Raw genomic sequence first — 19,238 nt, 5'->3', positions numbered from 1 at the left:
CTTTAAGAAAACAAAAGTAAGTTGTAACTAGGCTATTTGTTTGGTTTTGGGGTAATGGTAATATTATTACTTATATTTTATTAATAATTAGTTACACTACTGAATAAAGACATATTATAACTGTAAGGCGATACTGCCCAACACTACCCACCCCACCACCCATAAATTACGGCCCTGGATCTGAGTACTTAAGTCAATGTGATATTTTCGTTTTTAGTTTCTGATAAATTTGAGAAAAAATATTTTTGCTTTGTCATTTTGGGATCTTGAGTGTAGATTGATGAGGGAAAGAAATGTAGGCTATTAAACGATTCTAGTATAAGGCTGCAACTCAACAACATGCGAAAAAAGTGGAGGAGAATCCTTTCAGAATGCTGTTTATATTTATTTTTCTCTCTGGTTTTAGAGGATTATTTCATAATGTCAGGTTCATGCTATGTATTTTTATTTTTATTTTTTAAATCACATGGGTTTCCATATTTCTGAAGCTCCTCAATCCCGACATGAATTCAAAGTGCTGCAAACTGCTCTAGTGCACGTCTTCAACAGTCCAACAGTGGACAGGCTGTTTGTTGTGTCCTATGATGATGTGACGGTGGCGGTGGGAGGAGGGAGGGGCTGGGAGGCTGGCGAACACACTCACACACATTCACTCACTCACACACACACACGCACGCACGCACGCACACAGACAGCAGCCGCTACAGGGAAGATGGAGGATGGTGTGGCAGCGGCGGAGCGGACCTCCAGCCTGCAGCAACATCGCTGCTGAAAGCAGGTGAGTTCTCCGGTGGTCGGGCTCAGATACCGCGGAGTGTTAGCCGACACCTCCAACACAACACGGTGACTCAGAGCAGCAGACAGCTCTGTAGCGGCTGTGCGGGGAGCTGTGGGGACGCTGTATTGTCGCCGCTCGGTTTGTTGACTGTTTGAGGAGTGGCTACAGGAAAAGATAACGGACCGTTTCAGAGGCCGTACCCGGATTCAGATGGGTAGAAACCTAACAGTGTTTATGTACGAGGCTTTGTGCCGGGCTGAGGCGCGAGCGGTTGACATGAGTGAAACGGCCCATAGAGGCCCTGTTGTTGGCAGGTGCAGAGTCCCAGCAGGGCTCACCACAACCCAGTCAACACTCTGGCCTGGTTGAGTCTCTTCTTGATGCTTCCTGGGTTATGATTCTGTCCAACCAGGACTCCAGCTTAGTTTCCATCACTTCATGTGATGCAGAGGCCAGAATCACATACATGTGTTGTGCAGAGGCAGCCTGTCTGTGTGGCTGTGTTGTTGTTGACAGAGATGCTGCAGGTTAGTTACTGGTTGTGCAGTCTGTTTGGGCTGCAGCACCACCTGCAAGAGGAAAACCAGCTTCATCATGTCTTCAAAGCAAACACAAAAGTCCACATTCTGCTTTAAGTACAGCTGTAATCACATGTAGTCATCCCCTTTTGTAGTAAAAAAATGCCAGTATATTTTTTAATGTATTGTTAACAGTTATTTATCATTAGAAGGAGGATAAAGGTCTTAATGAAATGTCAGAAATGCTCCTTTACCTCTCAGCAGCTGAAGGGGCGTGGCAATGTGTGTGTTTGATTGACAGCAGCTGGCAGGCTGAGTCCCAGTAGGGGATAGAAGAGCTTGCTTGTGCTGTAGCTTACAAACCATAGATGGACAGTGAGATTGGCATGGTGTTGGAGCATAGGACCACACCAGCATTTGAACAGACCGAGTAATATTTTTTGGTAAATTTACATACTAAATAGTCATCTAACCTGCAAACCAACATTAGCAGTAGGTGTGGGAATCATAAGTGACCCCACGATATGATATTATCACGATACTTAAGTCATGATACAATATTATTGCAATATTAAACATTTTGGTATGTATGTGAGTATTGTGATAACATATATTGGGATATATTGCAATTTCTTTCCTAATTTCAGCTGCAGACCATGTTCCCAAAGAAAAACTTTGTCAACATCTGTTTTATCTAATCAAAGAAAGATTTCAGTCTGTTTATCTCACTGTGATCATTTTTATTGCAACAAGATCTATCTGAAAAGAGCATTTTTTGCAATATTAAAAATGTTTATAATAAAAAAATCGATTTATCGTCCATGTTACTGTGTTGTATCGATTTTTCCCCCAACCCTAATTTAGCAGTGAATTTTCCCTGGTGAATATTTATTTGGTGGCTGGAATAACAAGATAAGGCGCAGGACAAGACACATGTTCCTGTTTGTTACTAGTAATTTAAGAAGAAGACTTTGGTGGAAGAGGTAATGTGGATTAGAGATGCACGATAATATCGGCATATGATCAGTATCCCCTGATATTAGCTTTAAAATGAACGATCAGAATAGGCCAAAATGCTTTTTCTAATTTGCTCAACGAATGAATATTACATACATATCATTGCATATCAGATACTGGCCATTAATCCAATATTGTGCATCCACAATGTGGGCTGTTGTTCAGTCTGTGGCTCTTGTGTTGCAAGTTGCTGTATGACTTTTAAGATAGTGTCCAGTTTGAATTAAGGTTCTCAGTCCTAACCCTAGAGATTAGGGACTCTCAGTTCTAGTCCTGCAGTAGGACCAGTTCAGCCTGCCTAGCTTTACCCTCTATCAGCTTGTTAATTGCATTCAGCTGTCAGATGTGTGTCAGATTGGCCTCTGTAGCTCAGCACTGATGGGCCTTATTCCACTGAAGGCATTTTGGAAAATTAATGATGACTGCTTTAATTTCAGGGTCCTGGTACTGTGCATGCTGACTCACTGTGGTATCATGGCTTACTGAGCCATCATTAATGTCATCACTAACACCTGTGCTTTTCCCACTTTGACGAGTCAAAATGTCTGCTGTCACAAATGACTATTCAGTGAACACTGGACACCTTGACTGTCAACCTGACACAACGTATAAACTACATTTCAATCAGGAGAGACACGTTTTTTTATGGTAAAAGTAACATGAACGAATGAATAAGAATGTGAAAAGTCTTTGGTGATTAGACCCCGTAGAGATGGTTTGATTTAAAGAGGGTGATGAATCCATAGTCGAATAGGGAACCCCCCTGGGGTCTAGACGCTGGTGGTGGTGGTGGTGGTGGTGGTAGAGGTGGTGAAGATGAGATGAGAGGAAGATGGAGAAGTGCTAATGATCTGGATGAGTAGAGGAATGAGTCTTTGAGAGCTTGTCCTGGACTCTGGATACGATGGCTGGAGGTGACCGGGGTGGAGGAGGGTGCAAAGATTCTGCCTAAAATGATGGCTGACATCAGCAGAAGAGAGAGCAGATTTAAAATTTTGCAGTGGCATCCTGATTGGCTGAGAGATCATGGCAAAGTGTGATTGGATAACTAGAGGAGTGAACACCCATAGTCAGCTGATTAGAGGGAGTAGTGAGAGTGGGATGGAGAAAATGTGAAAGGGTGAGCACAAGAAAGGTCTTCCTGATTGAACTTACGCTGAGCTTCATCAACTACATATTGAAGGGATACTTTGCAGATTTTCATCCAGCTGTGTATCACAACAATGAAGGCAGTTTGTGTAAATGAGCTATGGTAAACTTCAGCCAGATCTCCCTGCTCATTTCTCAGCTCAAATCTGGTGTATGACACATTTTGCATCAACTGCCCGCCACCACAGACACAAAGAGGATAGAGGGGGACTGAGAGAGAGACCAGCCTTTCTATCTCTTTCAAACTCAGACAAAATTCAGACCAATCTTTAAAACTAGGCAATGCTGATCAAACATAAATCAAGATACTGTTACTTTATTGCCAATTTCTTGCCTAAAATCTCTTCAGAAACATATTTTAGTGCACTGTTTGGCTGTAGTACGAGAGTTTATGAACAAGAAGCAGGCACCATACTGTTTTGAGTATTGTAAAAACTGAGGCTGGAAAAACTGACAACAAATGGTAAAAGCAGTGTGCAGTGCTGAACAAATATGGACAAGGATTCTGTTACTGTGTTGCCTATTTCTTGTCTAAAATGGTGGTAATGTTTATTATCACCATTGTTTCCTGTGGAAAAATGCCCAAGCCCACAGTAGCCTACATCACCCATCGGCGGGAGTGTTTATTTGGCCCAATATGGTGCAGTGCGCTCTGGTAGTTGTAGGATTTGTACCTCTTGAGCAAAAGCAAATGCTGCAGCCCTATCTCTCTGTTTTCTCTGGTTATGTAGCACCAGTTTCAAAGTATTTGCACCTTTCTACTAGGGTTGTCACGATACTAAAATTTCAAACTCAATATCGATACCCAGGAAAATATTCAATACTTGATACCATTTTCGATACAGCAGCAAAAAATTAAGAGGCGTGTCATTTTTTAAATAAAGATCAGAACAGTAACATCAATGATAACAACAAAAAATCCCCCCAAAATAAATAACAACCAGAAACAAGATCTGTCCATACAAATTATTTATCTACAGCCCTGTTTATTTTCTGTGCTTCTGGTGAATTGGCACCATATTTTCTTTGCTGATCAAATAGAGTTGGTAGTTTAGGCTCAGGATGCTCCTGCTTCTACCTCACTATGTGATCAGAGAACCAGGGGTTACGGGAGAAAACAAACGTTTTTTTTTTTTCAGCTTCAATCTGTGACTTTGCAGTTAACATAACTTTTCAGACACACATAATTGTGTTGTCCTATTAAACTAACATTGTCTATTAATGTTACAGACGGGCATGACTGATAAAGTTTTCTGCTTAGCTCCCACATTAACGTTAGAAGTTATATTTTAGTTTGATGCTGGCGACACTAGCTGCTCAGCTGCTAGTGAGGGGAGGGGCTGTACCTGCCATCTGCAGCGTGCATTGTTCACTTCACTAAATATTTCCAAAGAGCGCTTTTTCCTTTATCATTTTTGACCAAAACTGACTGCTCTGATCCTCCTGCAGCCGCGCTGGCCATATTACAGCAACAAAAATGTGTGCATGCACAGCGCGTGTCCATCGGACACGTAGCGCGCACCCGACAGGCGCTGAGGTGGCGTGCACACAATCGATACTTTTGTAAAATAGTATTGTATCCGGATACAGCGTTTGAGTATCGATACTTTTGACAAGCCTACTTTCTACTGCATAGAAAGTCTAGTTTTATACCAGCTTTCATACTTCATACTTCTTTAACCGGAGGCCGTTGTCCTACTGCTGTATTTTAGTATACTGGATGTATGTGTTGTTGTTTTTTTATATTGTTCACAATGCAGACACTGTAAAGTCCAAGACAAATTTCCCACTGGGACAAATGAAGTCTATCCTATCCTAACTACACAGTGTTCAAATAAAACTCTAACAAGTTACATAGTAAGTAGGGCTGTCAATCAATAAAAATATATAATTGCAGTTAATTGCATTATTGTCCATAGTTAACTCACGATTAATCGCAATTAGTCACACATTTTTTATCTGTTCTAGAGATACCTTAAAGGGATAATTTTCAAGTTTTTAATACTCTTATAAATGTAGGAGTGGACAGATATGCTTGCTTTATGCAAATGTATGTTTGTATTATTATTGCAACAATCCAAAGCAATGACAAATACTGCCTAGAATATAATTCAGAATAACCTCAAAGGTAGTGCACGCTTAAAAAATATGCTGAAAGAATACCATGGCAAATATAGCCCAATAGACCAATAGTCAAATAGACTGTTCTGTAGAGAAATTGTGATGGCTCATAGAATAGAATAGAATAGAAAGAACTTTATTCATCCCTGAAGGGAAATTCAACTGTCCAGAAGCTCATAAAAAACAACCACAGTTCCCCTCATCAACAACAACACAGTGGTATGTGCAATGCAACGCATATGTTTGAACAGAGCTGCCAGGCTGCTGCAGTCATATTGCGTGTTTCAGTGGTTAGTGTGCTGACTTTATGTTCCCTGTACCACTGTCTGGTTGCCTGCATAAAGTGCTTGGCGAATATGTCGGTGAAGTGCCTCTCCTCTGTCTTCATAACAGTCAAAGCATGCAACTGACGTTTCCACTGTGGGTCAAAATAATGTGCTGTGACCCAGAGGTAACTGTGATTACTGAGAGAAGTCCAGTAATCTCTAGCCCCTTTTACATAGCCAGATTTTCGGCGAATGTTGGGCCGTTTTGCCGGCAACCTGCAAGCGTTTAGACACACAGAACCGGATTGGCGAGTTGATCCGAGGTGCCCAATTTTTGCCTCGTAGGGTAGTCATATTGGCAGAACCCTTTTGGTTTAAACAGACCAAGGCGGCCTTCTGCAATGGGAGTGGCTGTTGAAGACTTGTGGGAGGAGCTGTTGATGACGCCGCACGTGCGACCCACTGGCGGTGGATAAACAGGAAACAGCTGATAGCAGGAATTAGCGAGCAACTAGTAGCAAGAGGGAAACGCAAACCTGACAGACACTGTAAAGATGAGCAACTGGGGAGACAAGGAATTGCGCCCCCTCCTTGCCCTCGCAAAGGAAGAGGCCATTAACCGTCAGATGACGGGAACGGTGAGGAACAGGCCGACTTACGAGAGAATCGCCAAAGGACTGACCAGCTGTGGCTTCCCTCCTGCGTCACTGGTTACGTCACAAGCTGAGCTACACGTTTTGTTACTTGCTCACGACCCCCATTGCCCCGAAAATTGTATTCTGTATAAACAAAAGTAGGCAGGCGGCATTTTGCTGCACTCCCCGATTTTGTTTTTATACTGCCAATGCTGAAAAAAGTCTGATTGGGCTTTCCTGCAAATTTGCACAATTCCTATTTAAAAAGGGCTTTGGGTAAGCGCAATCGTGTTTGTCTGTCCCAGCACCTCCTCTGCTTTAGCTTTCTCTTCTTCATACAAGTTGTGTATCTTTGTTACAGTGGTGACTCTCAGAGGCAATTCATACATGCAGTTGTTGGATGTAGTGCGAATTATTTCAAGCAGACCCACGTCCTCAAAAAATGTTAATAAGCCTGCAAGCTGTAGCCCCACATTAAGGTATTGCTGTTGAAAGTTTGTTGCTTGTAGAGTTGTCCCGGCATCTCCACTGCAAACTTTCCGTGGTCTGCGGTCAGCGTGGTCTGCCTTTGGTGAAGGGGAGGAGGGCTCTTTGCATCAGCTGTGTGCTTTGCAAGCAAGTGGTATTTGAGAGTCGACGTACTCTGGTGGTAACTCAGTTCACATCAACAGTGAGTGCAAATAACTTTGGTCTTGTGGAGAGAACCATCTGGCAGGGCTTTAAAGCTGAACTTGACATTCAAAAGATGGCTTTCTTTATCCATTACTGCTGACAGAGGTTTGTTTCTCTGTGTACCAGCCATAACGTTACTGCTGCGTCGCTTCCTGATTTCCCAATGATGACCCTCGGTGGACGGAGGGTCATGATTATAGATCATATGCACGTTAATTGCACATCAAAAAAATTACTGGCGTTAAAAGGAATTTGCGTTAACCTGTTATTATGGCATTAACTTTGACAGCGCTAATAGTAAGTAAGTAAAAGAAAAATCTGATGGGAAATGATGTAGCCAAATGATCAGCCCGTCTACAAACTGACTCAAAAGCCTGACACTGATAATGTGGAAGATAAATGGTAGAGTTGTTCTTTTTTTCCATTACTGGTGATCAGATAGGGGAGCTAAATCAATCAGTGTGGTAAAAGCAGGAGGTTCTAGGCAGCGAGGAACCAAAGTAAACATGGAGGCTGAATATGCAGTGTTATAATGCATGTCTCTCTCAACAGATTTCATTGTGTTGAGTAATTCTCATTGTAAAAAAGGTAGGAGTGTTGACATTAAGTCCAGGATTAACTTACTTTGTTATAACAAAAAAGCTTTTGTTAATGCATGGCAGGCGCTGACATTTATGTGTTGATCATAAAATATATGAAATTAAGGAATAAACAACTTGCAAGTGTTGACAAAGACTGTGGATTCATTCAGAGCCATGTGACAGATGCAGTAGATTACCAGTCTAGCATAGTGGAGACCTGAGGCCAGAAGCATAAAACTCTGTGTAGAGACACAAACAGAAAAGTGCACACGCATTCTTTTTGTCAGATTTATAAAGCCCCCTGGATGCCTGATTCTGTTTTATAAATATCAATCATTGTGAAACTGGGTGCATATCCACTCCCACAGTGAGCAATAAATAGACGTAGAAACGGCCTTAAACATCCGTTTGCATATCAATACTTGTGCTGTCATTAGACCTGTTGATGGCAAAGAAAGTGCAGTTTCACAGATTGTTGCATCAGGGAGGTTCTCCAACAGCATCAGAGCAGCTGCCATTATGCATGGCTTTGGCTATTTATAGTGTTCATATACCGCTAATTTATCACATGTACCCATAAACTATCACCGCAATCATCATTATTAATCTTCAGAAGGTTGATTGATGCACTAGTAGACTAATCTATAGAGCTCATATTAAAACAGACCCTAAATTGACAGGGAAATAATGGCTCCAATTACTCAAGTCAATAATAGTTACATTTATAAATGTGCCCTTGGCATTTTACAGAACATTGTGTAAAATGCAAACAAACAAGCTATGCAAACAATGTTTTATTGTAATGTTATATCTTTTACCTCGTATTCCATGCCTACCTTATATCACTGCAGCTATCTCTTGAAAGCTGTTTGAAAACTGGTGTGTAAGGTGCACGCATTCCCACCACACATTCTTCATAAAGAAATACCACTTTATGTGTGAAAATGGTGCATGCATGGTTTTTATGCATAAACATGGTTTACACATCCAGCCCCTGGTGTGAGTTCCACAACCTCCTGGAGCGCAGCCTCTGTGGAAAAAGGGTCACTTAGAAGTATGGTCAATGCACATGTCACATGTATATGGAGGTCCACATAATCACCTGTTTCCAACGTTTTTTTTTTTTGACTTGTCCATCAATCCAATTATGAGTAGAAATTTCATCTTTTATTTGGCAGTAAATACACGATTTCACGATTAAAAACTAAATCCAAGCTGCCTCACAGCAGCCCATTGTTCAAAGTAACTGAAGTCTAATTTAATGTGATGCGCATTATTTTACCCCCTCATGACTGTCTTTGCCTATCGTACAGCCAGCACTGAATAACTATTCATTCAGTGGGCTGACGACACTCAGAGAGTAACCATGGCATTCGCCATTTTCAGCTGTCCAATGATATGAACCCTTGCAAGTCCTAAGTATGGGAACCTTTGCTATGGCTTCTGTCCATCCCATTTGATTTGAATGCAACATTACATCAACATAAACATCCAGTGCACAGGAATGGTTTTTGTTCAGGGAGACTCTGGCTGGCTCACTCAGGCAGTCACTGAGTTCAACCCATAGAAATAGAATGAGACTAGAAAGGACATTTAACTGTTCACTTGACTAGTTCAAAGGAAAATGGCAATTGCTGTTAGTTGTTAGGGTGACTGACAACTAGGGTTGCAAATTTGTAAGCACTTTCCTTAATTGATAATTGGTAACATGAACAATCAATCAATTAAAAATATTTAAAAAACAAAACAACTTTGCTTATACCAACAATTTCAAATGCATTATTTTTCCTCAATCAAAGCTCACAGCAACATATTGCATATTCTCTGACAGTATTGCCTAGCAAATGAAACACATAGAGAAGCAGAAGCTTAGAAGTATGAAACACACTAAATATAACTGAATAATGCTTCGCTTTGCCTCCATTTTTTCTTCCAGACCCCAACATGGCTGGCTTTTTATGAAACAGTTATATTGTCCCTTTGTTTGTTAATGTTACTCACTGAAACATGCTTTCTAAATACATCATTCAACTGTTAGAGCTAGAATGTAGTAGGAGACTACACATTGTTCATTGTTTATATTTCAGAATCAAACCTTTATGTGATTAAGTAATTTTTACATGTTCAATCAAATTCTTAATGACCAGTTAATTGTTGAACAATCGTTATCATCCATAGTGACAGTACAGGTCAGTGGGGCTGTAAAGTGTGGCAGACTCACAAGTTTGAGAACTCCGTGCACACTAAACCAGCATTTTCCTTTTGTCCTTTTGTTAAATCCAGCAATCCCCATTTCCCCATAGCGGCAAGGCAACGGAAATGGAGACCACTCCATGCTCCGTACTCAGTGCTTAATTTGTAAAATTAGAAGTAGGGGAACACTTTTGGCCTCTGAGAGAGCAGTGTTCCCCGCTCCCAAAAGTGGGGGAACACTTTTGGCCTCTGAGAGAGCAGTGTTCCCCCGCTCCCAAAAGTGGGGGAACACTTTTTTAAGCGGCACCCGAGCCGCCTCACTGCGCAACTCCGAATGGAATGGTTGTGACATCTAGTGTTGTCACAGTACCAAAATTGGGACCCACAGTACGATACCAGTGAAAGTATCACAGTTCTGAGTAGTATCACAATACCACAGCAAAAATGAGGCAGATGTTCCTTTTGTCATTTATAAAAAGATAAATCACTTTTGTATAATACATCACTGATATTTCAATGGAATAAATTACTTACTGACTTATTCATACTTCAAAAACAGCATCAATAAGTGATTAACATAGGGGGGATCAAAATAAAATGAATAAATAAAATAAAAATCAACCAGCCACCTTCCTCCTCTGACAAGTAAAGAACAGTCCCTTCATAAGTAAAGAACAGTCCCTAAGGTGTGGTGAGGTTTGTGGGCCGTTACCTGCCACAAAGAGAGAAATGCAATCAGCTCATTTCTCCTCTGACACGCTACATACCTGTGTGCCGCCACGGCTCTTTTGTCCAGGTACTACTGGGCAGTCATGACGCCAACGAAAGAGGAAATTTGGCTACTGGACCTGGAGTCGGATTTCTCTGTCGCCGGTAAGCCGTTATCTTGCACCACGGAGCCGCCGTAGGCTAGTCGCAAATGCAAGTAAAATTCTCGCACGTAGAGCTCTGTGGAAAACAAATCACTGCCGACAAGTAAAAAGAAATAAATAATAACTTTCACTGCTTAAAGATACTCACATGCCTGGAAAACAAACCACCACAGCAGCATATTGAGTGCCAGGTGGCCAGCGCGCGCCGTTATTGGACGGCGCATGGACACTCACCCTCTTGCAATTGGACTTTGAACTTATCCCACAGTAGTGGTACATGAGGCACCGTAGTACTACGATACTCCACCCTGCAACACTAGTGACATCAGCCAATATATGGCTGTATGTAGTTTTTAGATGTGAAAAGTTCTAGACCCATGTAAATTAGTTCCGGAACGCACCAGGGCCTTTTCTGAAAAGATCCTGGTGCACGTTCCAGTACGTTCTGGCTCAAATTAAGCACTGTCCGTACTGCTCCACTGCTCATTCGGTTCTTTATGCAAAACCTCACCTCAGAGAGTTTGTGTCTTTCTGCAAGTTGATATACAGAAGTTAGCCCGCTACAACAGTCACAGTTCTTCACAGTGGCAACGGTACACATAAAACATGGCTGTGGCTTTGACCATCTACTTTGTTAATATCAATTTCAATTTTCTTATTCTTTTTTATTTGACGACTTATTTGATCAATTGATAGGGTGAACCTGGAGTTGGGAATGAATTGTTAGCGTACATGCTTTGCTGTCTCCATCAGATAAATGGCAAATGTCATAGTGATAATACCATTATTGCCATAGTCATGTCTGTTTACATAAACACCAGCACTGACCCTTTTAATTTTGTTCTGAGGGGCAAAGGGGCACTTGAAAACAAAGGGTAGGGGTAAAATAAGAAATGGGGTTGGGCCTTATTCTTGATCTTCTACCTGTACAGCTCTCTCATGTGTGCACTTGATTTTTTTCTCTGTATCTGCTGATTTGAGAAACAACAGTTGTTTTGAAGCTCGTACTGTTCACACAGTGCATCAGTGTGATCCAAAAACTGAAGTGTAATGAACCCTTGCAAAACATTGTGTGAGGAAGTTGTCAGGCTGAACTTTAGTGCATACGAGAACACACCACCAGAGAGGCACTTTTTTATCTAGGTAATAAGAATTGTGACATAACCCTAGCCCGTTGCTCCTGACAAATGTGAGGTGATGGATCGATGAAGAGCACTGGATCCAGAAATGCCCAAGGCTCCAGGAGCTGCTACCACTGTCATATCACACAGTCTACCTCACACAGTGTCTCAAGATAAAGGCAGATTAATGTGTGGTGTTGGCTGTGTGGTGAAGCTTTGCCTGCTCATCTTGGCTTGTATTTTAATTTACTGAGCATGTAACCACACAGGTAACTTGTATTCCTCACTCAACCTGCCCCATCACCCTAAATCTGCATTGGATAACAAGGTGTTGACTGCCCCAACAGTTGAGCCCAAAAATCTCAACATCTACACGTTAACTGCATTTTTGAGTGCACAAGAACTGAGCTCTGCCAAATTAAGAAGCATCTCAGCTCTGCTACAGGTTAGACCTGTTCCAGTTATTACACAATCGCCTGATCGTGGTATTTCAACTGACCTCAGTCATTTCACATAATCTTTGGATTCCACACTTGAAGGAAATTTAAAGGGACAGTTTACCCCAAATTCAAAAATACATATTTTCCCCATTATCTGTAGTGCTATTTATTAATCTAGAAGGTTTAAGTGTGAGTTGCTAAATGTTGGCGATATTGGTCATTGTCTGTTTTCTCTCCAGTGTAATGAAACTAGATGGCACTCAGCTTGTGGTGCTCAAAGCGCCAAATATATCCATTTGAAAAATGTAAGAGCAATGTGTCTTTCCAGAAATCATGACCCGGTTACTCAAGATAATCCACAGACCTTGTTGGGAGCAGTTTCATATAGGGACTATGTCTTTCTACCAAACTACACCCGCCAACCCTATCACCACACAGAAGGAAGTACTCATGTAACATTAGCTACTTCAGTGGTGCTCGGTGAGCTAGCAGTACCCTTCCTTCTGCGCGGTGATATGGTTGGCAGATGTAGTTCGGGGAAGGGATTATGGATGGGTAAATACAAACACACAACATTCACCTGGGAGACTGGTGTTGGTGTCCTGTGTGAAATATTGAGTTCTTTTTATGTTAACGCAATTAACATTACACGATATACATGTCACATGATGTCATGTGACTTTTTTTTTTTTAATTTACTCAAGTTACATAACACGTTTTTTTGTAGCTGAAGTACTTTTGTTGCCCAACTCTAAAGTACAGTAGTTTTGGTGATGAAACCTATGTTTACTGTGAGCTGAAGTGTCTTTAAAAGACACACTGTGCATGTAACAAGTGGTGATTGTCCCTGACTGTACAAAACTGATGCCAGAGTAATGTTTAGCACATCATATTTTGAAATGTAGGGCCACTGACTGAGCTGCCGTATTTGACGAGTTGGGAGTAAGAACATGTTGTCAGCTCATATGAGACCATATTTGGTGCTATCCAAAATGAGACGATGACAGATAGGTGCCAATGACATGGACCTTCAGCGGCTAGTATAGCAACTCAAAATCAGCCAACACAAACTCCTCGCTGGATCAGCAAACTTTCTGTTGCTGCCACACAGGTAAGACTCAGCCCACTGTGACTTCCAGCGCTGGGGTATGTGCTGGCTGAATTCGAGTTGCTACAGCCACTACTGAAGGCCCCTCTCTGGAACTTTCGCCAGCTCTCATCCCGGCAAATAGTCTTGTAATGGCAGTGAGTGAGGCAGAGGGACCGCTAAGTTTGCTAGCTAGGTAATTCTGGACTTCATTTGTGGTCTGATAAATAGAGAAGGAGGGAGAGAGCAGGGCAAGGGGCTGAGCGAATACAATACACAGCTCTACAATGAAATAAGATTTTACCCATTCTAAATAGTTGGAAAAAAAAAATAATAATGGCAGCATGGTGGTGCAGTGATTAGCATTATTGCCTCACAGCAAGAGGGTTTCTGTTTCGATCCTTGGGTGGGCATTTGAACCCCAGGGTGGGGGAGCCCTTCCTTGTGGAGTTTGCATGTTCTCCCCATGTCGGGTACTCCGATTTCCTCCCACAGTCCAAAGACATGCAGGTTAGGTTAAACTGATGACTCTTAATTGGCCGTAGGTATGAATGTGAGTGCAAATGGTTGTCTGTCTCTGTGTGTCAGCTCTGTCATAGTCTGGTGTACCCTGCCAATGTCAGCTGGGATAGGCTCCAGCTTCCCATAACAGGATAAGCGGTCATGGAAAATGAATGGGGAAAAAAAAAACATAATAGAAAAAATAAAAATATTAATAATAGAAAATCAATAGGTAGTAGTCAATGTTGATGTTGTGGTGACTGCCACAAATAAATACTGATATGGAAAACACTGCAGGGAGAGCTAAATGTAGCAGCTTAAGTTTACTACAAAAGTATATATTTTATATTCATTCTATTGGACATGTACATTTTAGTAAGTAAGTGAAGTTTATTTAACATTTCATCGATTACAGAGCAAGGTCACAAAGTGCTTCACAGGAATAAAATTGTTGAAAAGAACACCATAAAAACAGTTATTAGTTATTTTTACCACTTTTCTATGTGGTATATGATGCTGCTGAAATAACAGTCTGATAGACTGACATGTAATATGCCTCCTCATATCAGGGGTCGCGTTAACCGGATATTCTCAGTCATTGACCGATTTTGTACAACAATGACCGGAAAATCTGAAGGCCGTTGGTCATTTTGACCGGTTGCAATTACCACCCCTGCCCACATGACGTTTTCACACTGCAGAGAAAAAGTCATTCATCTGCTTCATGTAGCGTTGTTGAGCCCTGGACACACCGGACGCGTAGTGCCGCGCAGGCGCTTTACTGTCCACACAGGCAGCGCATTTCTCCTGTGCTCTCTGCGCCGGTTAAACATGACTACACTTGTCTATTCCCGTCAGTACTCGTTTTTTCACTTCAACAGGTCATTTTAAACACGGGTAAGTCCATATTTTAATCGTTTTTTATAACGTAATAAGTTAATTACAATTTGTCATTGCATGTCCATGTATTGAGCGTGTTGGATAAACACTGAATGAATAGGGCATATTGTTCTGACCATTTTATTTATGTAGTTATGTCTGTAGGCTCAGTGACACAAAATTAAAACTGTAATGAAGTGATTATGGTATTGAAAAATGTGTTCGGTTATGCACTGTTGTGTTATTTTAAATTATAAACACGGTATTTTACTGCTCGCGTGAAAAATAGACCAGACGCCGAACTGAAGCGCAGCCTCCGCGGGTGCTCCGCTCTGCTCAGCGGCCTGTGTGGACAGTTAGATAGGTTAACATGGGCGCCGATTGAAAACTGCCTCCGCTGCTGGGCGCTGCGCTTCGGTTCCGCGTTCGGTGTGTCCAGAATGGCACGGGTGTGTGGATGTCTGTTCATCTTTTCGTTCATGTCCTTATTAATGCACACTTTATAACTTGCTTGTTGGATTTATTAAAAACGAACGAATGAAAACTAAATATCTTTGAATATCTTAAAGGAAAATTAAAATGACTGGTAAAAATAGATTATGACCGGATTTTTATGACCCTGTCAGTCAAAATGACCGGCGACGAAAAAGTCTAGCGCGACGTCTGCCTCATATATACAGTTTCTAAAAGTGTACTATTCAACTTTTTTCCCATCGAATGTTAAGAAGTAAAAGAAAATTGCGATAAATCAAATTTTAGTACTTAAAATACATATTCGAGGCAGCACCCAATGATGGTGATAGTATCAGACTGGGAGACAAACATATCGTCCCAGCACCAATTAGTTAGTATAGTCCTCTGTAGTACATTGTACACTGCCACTGAAATAGACTGAAGATGCTTTGTGGGTCACTTGATCACCACAGTGTACATGGGGAATGGGTGTTTTGGACTGCAGGTGGTTTTAACAATCAGTGTACAGCAAGCAAACAAAGAATAAAAGATGATGGCTTTATACACAGTATCTGCATGGGCTTGTGATCCTTTGCTGCGTGTCACTGGGTTTGTTCTGGATCTTTCCAGTCGATAAGATTATAGAGTGTTCCCACTTTGCCAGTTTTACTTTCTTTGTCTGAAAGTCATCACCAGAATACTTCCATATAACAGACATTTGATCTTTCTGCCAACAGTTTCCTCATTGTTATTGCTAATGAGCCTCAACTGTCACTGTAATTTATATTATTTATTCTCCTGTGCACTTACCATGAGCAAACTCCAACCCTAGCTGTATTAAAGTAACTTCCATTTGATTGGCTGGCTTATAAAAGCCACATTCTAAAATCACGTACAATACAAATGCCAGAGTTTATCAACAGTTAGGCAGAATGTGATCATGTTTTATGTGACATAGACATTATTTTTTATCAAATAGAATAGCAAACCCTAATACTCAGAGGCTGTGAGCTGTGTTTTTATCTGTATTTTTATGTAAGTAAAGATTTGTGTGCCATCTGCCTCCTCAACACCTGTGGAGGCTCCACAGATGCTGATGAACTCGGCCTCAGGCAACAGACCTACTTGTTATATTCTTGGTAACACTCTGACTTTCACGTAGGGACTCACTAAATGAGTACAGTTACAAATAAAATTGTTTATACGAGCCATTGAACACATAAAATGTAGTTTTAGAAATGTACATGTGTTTCTTGGCTCAGTGAGATACTTCCATTATGTGATTCATAGTGAGTGCCTTGAAGCCCTGAAACTCCAGGGACCCCAGATGATCAGGATTACTTTGTGTTAACTGGTCTGTACTAATTTATTTGAAAATAGCCTTTGAAATAGGGATAGCACATCACCAAACATAGTGGGCCTTATGATGGGTCCTGCTTTATTACCTGATCTCCAGGTCCCCTCTAGCAGAGCATTGTTTTGTTAAGATTTAATTTCAAGACCTATTTTATCTGAAATTTCTACTTACATGTAGAAGAGATGCATGAGGAGATGAGCAGACTAAATGTTTGATATGCTTGAGTGAGACAAGCTGAAATATGCAGCTCATGCAGTGCCATAAACTGCAGTTCCTCTAATGGCCACTTGAGGCTGACTCCAAAAGCGAGTTAATCCCTATAGACCTCCATGTTAAATTGCCCGCCTTTACAGCAGAAATAAACGGCCTGGTACAAAAATGTTTTTGGTCTCTTTTGCTAATTTCCTCATTCATTACAGCTATACAGGGTGTGTTTAATTTAAAGGTTTAAAGTTACATATTAAGAGCAGGCTGCTTTGAGTGACAGGCTGTCTGTCAATAGTGTCTTCGGCTTCTCAGTCAGATCCACCCCTCCGCAAACCAATGAGTGACATTTTTTTTAACAGCCTGTATATATGTACACACACACACACATATATATATATATATAGATATATATATATATATATATATATATATATATATATATACACACACACACACACACACACACATACATACATACATACATACAAACACACACACACACACACATATGTATATAGCTACTTAATGAATTTATTTGTGTCAGGTCGTAGAACTCATGGCCTTTACATTTCTTGAAACAACATGAAACATCTGAGGATATATTTAGAAAAATAAATCACTGTCCTTTTTCTTCAGAGATCTTCAGTGTTGCAGTGTGCTGCTATGTTGGATTCTTTAAATATCCATCTAGTGGTCAGCAATAAGAAGACAGCTCCACTGTTGCCCACTGGCTTTAGATTCTGCCTGTTTGTCTGAGGCCCTTTGCGTCTGTGTCAGTGGATAGTGGCTGCAGCAGCCTGCAGTCAGCCGCTTGCTCAGACAAAAGGAGGATAAAATAAGTGGACATCTCGCCAGACATGGAAAAGGAGCCCTTTGCCATCGGCAAATAGCATCTCTGTTTGTTCGGGAAAGTTCCTGCTGGTGTGTGTCACATTGAGCAGAGACTGGATTTCCCCTGAGAGGCCATCCAATCCTCTGTCCTTAGTGGGAATACACTCAGGTTAGGCAAATACACGAGGAAATGGTAACAGGCTGAATCCATTTCAGGATGTAAATTTCTGCCTCCTTGAGCATTTAAGGCAGCCTGAGGCAAAGAGTTCACCTCCTCTAAAAGCACAGTCATTGTCAGCTATGAAGAAGTGTAGACCCTGAAACACTGAGAGGACTTTTTTGTGGTGGGCAAAGCTTGATTAGACGAGCTGTTCATTCAGACTCACACAGAGCAATGAAACAGGCCCAGATGTGAATGGATGCTAGGATGTGCAAATACCTCAGACAGCTTTGTTTTTGTGATACAACACTTGTTGCAAATATAATCCTATCCTGGGCACAATAACAGTTATATACAGGATACCAGTGAGAAGTTAGCATACATTTTCTTTGTCAGGGAAAAACACTTCAGACTCATCAGGCCTGTTATACACCAGCCTGTTCTCATTCCCAGGTCGTCAGACACTGACATTCTCTGTAACGCTCTTTGATGTGTGATATCAGCAACCTTTACCATCTTTATGAAAAACATGGGATTTTAACTAACTCTAATGTAAAACCATCCTCTTCATTAATGCTGAGAGCAACTGACATAGCATAAAGAGCGTGAACGTCTGCATAGGGAGGGGTGGTGGATGCCTCAAACAAAACCAGATCTTCATAGAGGACACTGCAGATTGTATTCCATGTGAAACCATAAGTAAATGTTTAAACTTAACATTACATAACTTATGTACCTAAATCCTGTGTAAAACTAAGAATCAAGGCTGCTTTAACTTAACATTATGTAATTTATATGCAGTCTTTATGCACTGATGTCACAACTTACATGTTTACATCACGTTAGTGTTACAAACACACTTATTTTAACCCAAAACCAGGATCTTTTTTCTGAACCTGACCAAGTATTTTGTTGACTAAACCCAACAGTGACTATTCCACAACATTTAACCGCTTCTTACAATGTGTTTCAGCTGTGCGTCATATAGAGATACTACAGGGGTCCCCATGCATCACTATGGGACGCAGAGGGCACCAGAAAAAGTGTCAGAATTTGACAACCTGGGAATGAGAAAAGGTTGATTATACTTTGTATAGATTTGTTGGATTTATTCCAACTCTGGATTAACTATAATGCGCTAAAAACACATTTTAGGCTTATACATCTCAATATGAATATTACTGAAGTATTGTAGTTGAGCTAAGTATTGAAGTAAGTGTTTGTCTAGCAGCCCAGATATTTTGAGTCATGTGATTAAACCTAATCAAATGTTATATTATTCTATTATGGCCTGTGAATCAGAAGATTTGGGCCTTGACACTTGGTCCTTGCTGTATCAGGGTCTCTCTGTTCTCTTGGCTTGGTGTTCTCAAGACTTTGGTTAGAATGGGAGTTTGTGT

The 19,238-nt window shown here is 41.1% G+C and overlaps 1 protein-coding gene across 1 annotated transcript in view; it reads left to right on the top strand.

Moving 5' to 3' along the window:
• Positions 1–360: 360 nt before the first annotated feature.
• Positions 361–19,238, top strand: part of apba1a (amyloid beta (A4) precursor protein-binding, family A, member 1a) — an 81,991-nt gene continuing 63,113 nt past the window's right edge. The window contains exon 1 of the mRNA XM_033619238.2: positions 361–778. The gene's annotated coding sequence lies outside the window, so the exon portion shown is untranslated. The remainder of the gene's footprint in view (positions 779–19,238) is intronic.

Source organism: Epinephelus lanceolatus, chromosome 9 (assembly GCF_041903045.1).
Source record: "Epinephelus lanceolatus isolate andai-2023 chromosome 9, ASM4190304v1, whole genome shotgun sequence".
Taxonomy (NCBI): Eukaryota; Metazoa; Chordata; class Actinopteri; order Perciformes; family Serranidae; genus Epinephelus; species Epinephelus lanceolatus.
This window is presented reverse-complemented; position numbering and strand designations above follow the sequence as displayed.